Genomic DNA, 5,438 nt, shown 5'->3' with positions numbered 1-5,438 from the left:
GAAACTCATATTCCTTATGTATGAATCACAGAGTCAAACCCCCTCCTCCTACTCTCTCTCTCTCTCTCTCCCTCACGAGAGTCACGTGAGTCTGGACTCGCGTCCAATCAGAAAAAGAACGCCTCCCATTAGGGCGTGACCGCGCCAGCCTTGAAAAGGCCAAACAGCAAGACAGACAATGAGTTCGAAGTTTGAAGAGTCGCGAGGACTCTACAAAGTAACGGACTACTGAAAAAGAGAGGACCACGAGGAGATCCGAGAAACCTTAAACAACAAAAAAACGCTGTCTCTTCCACGCCGACAACGAAACAAAGGAACCCTCTCAGAGACTTCAGAAAAGCTTACGAGAGACGTCTCGAAATTAGCTAAGAGTATGAAGTTTAACTAATAAGTCGAATAATTTGAATATCTTTCTTTTCTTTTAATCTTGTTTATGTTTATTACCTACCTAAGTTTAATCTCACGACTAATCGAAGCAGGGGAACTTATTCGTGGCCAGAATAAGGAAACACTGCCGAGGTACCATAGAGTCTTAGAATAAGTGAGTTTATTGAAGCGGTTTTTCAGTTCTGGAGCTGCAGCAACCAGCGAACTTTCGTCTAAACGTCCATATTTTGGACTCTCCCACTCCGGACCGAAGGCCGAAGAGAGGATCCTGCCGCCTGCGTCATCACCCTCCGGGTACGCCCGAGACAACTCAATCAACAAGAAAGACCTCCACGCTAAACCAGCCTGGACGCTTCTGCGGTAAGAACCGCGAGACTAAGTGAGACGCCTCCATTCCCAGGATTCCAAAGAGCCTCTGCATCCAAACGAGTGGTAAAAACCCTACGAAAAGTAAGCTAAACTTATGCACTTCCAGAGCTGAACACCGAATTAAGTTCTTGATAAATTCTGTATTAATTAAACCTTAGTTAGTAACCTTAGTCACAAGTTAGAAGTGCCTAGCTCACCTTAAGGTCAAAATCAGTTCCCCCTGCCGGACACCGTGAGATTACAAGGTTGTGCTATGTTAACTAAATATCTTCTTTTTATTAATAAAACTCTCATTATTTGAAGTCACAGTGTTTGCAATTTATTCATTAGAATTTCTGAAAATCCTGAAGAACTCATTTAGCATGATTATTATTCATTCTCAAACTAATTATTAATGTTTTAATTGCTTAAACCAATTATAAATCTTAATTAATATCATTAAGTCAAATATCAGAGGTTGGAGGAGTTTGAATAAGGTCAAGGCTATAAAACAAATTATAAAATTATATATATATGTATCGGGGTGTATGACCAACATCCACTACATATAAAATATATATATTTTATTGGCGCCCACGCGAGGCAGGAAAAAGGCTTTTTAATGAGCAAACTGCAAAACACTGAATATCAGCTTGGGTTTATGAAATACTTTCCACTGTGTGTGTTGATGAATAACGATTGAGATTCAAAGCTTGATGTGGGTAATTTCGTGTTGTGTTTGTTACTGCTGAAAAACTGTTCTGTGATATATACCGGTTAGAAAATAAGCTTGGTTGTTTTTGAAAGAGCGCGGCTCTGCGCCATTTTGCATGCATTAAATTGAGGCCTTAGGCACGTCTAAATAGCGCGAAACTCCGCTTTTAAGACTTTGCCTTCGGTTCGACCCCTTGGCCGCGAATCCCGGCGAGAGACCACCGAACCGAATACCCCCGTTCGTTTTAAACTGGGTCGCTACCAGCGTTAATAACGAGATCGCGCGCTAGGCGATTGGGAGGTTATTAGACAGCCGAAAATACGGCTTGTGTGAAGAGCTATCTGCTCTTGTCAGCTGTTCCAGTTAAACTGAACGCGTATTCAGAAAGGAACGAACCCCTTTTAAGGGGCGGAGCTGAAACTAAGGAGGGAAATTCAAAACGCCCCCAAAACAGAGGAAGACAAATTCCCTCTTGTGGTATAAGTGCGTAATTGCAGGGAAAAATACTTCAAAACTAGCGTCTATTGAAGCGTGTCCTCCCTTGCTCCTCCTTGTGGTCAAGTGGTGCTACCCTTGACGTTTGATTCCCGTACACCCTCTAGTGGTTGGGAGGTTGTCCGCCGAGACAACATAAGTGTTTAGCAGCCCTCTGGTGTTTAAAAGTTGTCATTACAGATGAAAATCTTTTAAAATACCTTAGTGTAAAATCTCTGTTCCCCTTTTAAAATTTTAATTTTTATTTTTTTGATAGAGTATCTGAGCGTTTAAAATCCTTATTCCATTTTAGATTTTAATCTGATAACACCCTCTAGTGTTGAAACTTCCCGCTACAGTGGAAATTCCCATTTGTGTTAGTGTATCTGCTGGTACCGTGTCTATTGGGACTCTCACCAGCGCCGACTGGTGTCCATTGCTGCTATTGCATTGTAACTTGCTTGTCGCCCTCTGGTGTCCTAGTCTGGTATTACAATTTAAGTTCAACTTAAATACTGAAGCTCGCTGTTGCCATTCAGACTTACCTTCAGTACCCTCTGGTGGAGAAAACTTGCTATCGCAATTGAAATTGTCGACCAGTTCACACTGATAAGACCTGGTATCACAGCTCTAGTGGCTGTCTCTAAACTCTGCACATCTGAATAATTACAAGTAAAGGCTTGGAAGCATAATAAGTTGATACAACTACAGCAGACAGTGTGCAGTAATTAGAGATTGACACTTTAACTCGATACCAGATCACAAACGCAGTTAAAAGAGAGAGTCTTTTAATCTCGCTATTCTTAATAATTCTTTAATTCGGGAAATTCTTTTACTTTCATAATTCCTTAATTGGAAATTATATCTAATAATAAAACTCACTTAATATTAAAATTCCTTCATCCAAATTTTTCGACAATTCTTTAATTCAAAATTTTTAATAATTTTAATTATTGAAAAAAAAAAATTTTTTTTTTTCTCTTTCTCTCTTCTTTTATTCACTCGCGCATAGCAACTTTCACTCCACCCTCTCCTACTAACAGACTTCCCTTAGAGATTCACAAGTGAACTCTAACACCATACATACTAGCAGTTACTCTTAGAGCACTCGATACAGGTGAATTTAGTTCAGATTTAGTTAAGAAAAGGGATTAGCGGAATTAATCCTAACTAAATAGAAGTAAGTTACACCTCGCGGTTAAAACACAGCTAACATGGCAGAAGGGACTTTTTCCTCGGAAGTATATATAGAAGGTTTGTGGGATGAGGCATTCTCTGTTCTGACCAGCATCACCAGTGATGTGATGCCGGGACTCGCAGAAACTGTGCAGAAAACCTCACAGGCGCATCGTGACCACATGGTGGCTAAGTGGGTAGAGAACCACTTAACCGACATCCTCAAGGGCAAGCCCCTAACTGAGGCATTAGGTCAGATAGCCCTCCTCGCTGTAGTACAGCTCAGAGCCAGCGAACGTGAGCTTGAGGTATCAAGGCGACAGCAGGCAAAGGTAGAGGCAGAGCTAAGTCGACTTCAAAGCGAAATAGCTGAAGGGGACACGCTGCCCCAGGTCACACCCGATGTGCCACCTAGTGCCGCTACAGAAAGACAAGGCCAGCAGGAAGATAGTGAGGATCAGGAACCAGACTCAGGGACCGTAACCTTTAGAGCTGCTGCAGCACCTCCTCTGGTATCAACGGGTATTTCCCCCTCCCCTGTGTCTCCTGTCAGTCGTCCCTTACAACGCCCTGCTAGACCCAGAGCACTGCAACCCAGTGTCTGGTCCCCTCAACCTCTACCCTCTCATGGTCCCTCATACAAGGACCTAGATAAAATCGCGCGTAATATAACCCGCTTTGATCCCAAACCTGACGGTTCTAATGATATCTTTTCCTACCTAAAAGATATTGACTTCTACCTCCAAAGGTTCCCCGGGATCACCATAGATGACAGACTATATGTGATTAAACTGACCTCCAACCGAGACGTCAGTAACTTCATTGAACGTCAGCCAGACTATGTAAAAGCGCGATATGATGTGCTGTGCCAAGCATTGGAGGAAGAATTCTCCAATCACCTGTCACAGACCGGACTGGCCGCTGCTTTGAACATAAAACAGCAACGCCAGGAATCCCCTCAGCAATATTATAATCGACTCAGACAGGCGTACTTCGGACCTAGAAATGACTCCGGAATGGAGGAAGAGTTAAATTTCAAATCACTATTTATCCAAAACCTCCATCCCCACACCAGTCACCAGTTGGGAGTCTCAGCTTGCCCTCGCACCCTGTCTAGCAGGCAGCTGCGTGATTTAGCACTCAGAGGTTTCCTCAAAACCCAACAAATTCCCAACAGGCGGTCCGAAACACCCCAAGTCTTCAATGTCGACTCCAGTTCCCCACATTTAGAGTTAGAAGGTGCCACCCAGGCCGATCCACAAAGATCCGCCCTGGACCCTTCCTCCACTCCGTGGACCAGTGAGGGCCCGAAACCTCATCCGCCCTCACACCAATACAAGAGCTACCCTCCTCGCAGGCCAGACAGAAATCACGACAAAGATTTCTGGAACCCTCGGGACAGGGCTGGGTATGGTCGTGACTATTACCCTGTAGAAAACCGCGGTGCGGGCCGTGGAAAACCATCACATCCCCATAAGGGATATGAGCGAACAGCTCCGAACCAGCTTTCTGATTCCTATAGAGAAAAGAAAGAGAAATACTGGTATCAAAATAAAGAAAATCACACTAAAGACAAGCTTAAAGGCACGGAACTCAGCTCTAAGGAGTTAGAGGACATCCGCCGAATGCTTGCAATGATTTGCAAAGAGAAAAAGAAAAAACCTGACGTTCTTTCTATCACCTCTTCGCGGTCTAACCCAAAGCCATCCTCTAACACCCCAGAAATGTTAGAAAGTTATGTAGGAGAAGTGACAAGCGAAGCTCCGTCTTCTAGCGCACCGTGCAATCTCCTCGTGACCCAAACAAACACTGAAAACCCGATGATACAGGGGGGTGACTCGCAACCACCCTCCAGTGCTGTTTTAGTTGTTCAGTTAGACGGTAAAGAAGGTTTAACGCCAAATGACCCTTCAGTCATTGAAGGCGACACACCCGTCCGACAATTCATGGGACACCTAACGGAAAAAGGGGTTGCACGCAAATTCTACTTGTCCACCATTGTGGAGAGAAGGCTAGTACATGAGGCCCTGTTGGACACTGCATCAGATGTCACGCTCATGTCTTCCGCCTTGTTCCACCAGGTTCGAGCCATTGCGCGGCGTGAAAATCGCGAGATACAGCTCCAAAACTGTTCTCTTAAAATTCAGCCGTATTCACATGCAGGCCTCACTATCCAATCTATGGCACTAATACACTTAGCCATTGGACCAATGACTTTAGTGCATCCAATCCATGTGTCTCCTCTCGAAACAATTCCCTTCCTCATCGGCAAAGATCTCCTTAATCGCTTCGAACTACTGATTGACTTCAAAAGGTCAAAGATCTGGGCACAAGTGCG

This window comes from Hoplias malabaricus, chromosome 13 (assembly GCF_029633855.1).
Source record: "Hoplias malabaricus isolate fHopMal1 chromosome 13, fHopMal1.hap1, whole genome shotgun sequence".
Lineage (NCBI taxonomy): Eukaryota > Metazoa > Chordata > Actinopteri > Characiformes > Erythrinidae > Hoplias > Hoplias malabaricus.
This window is presented reverse-complemented; position numbering follows the sequence as displayed.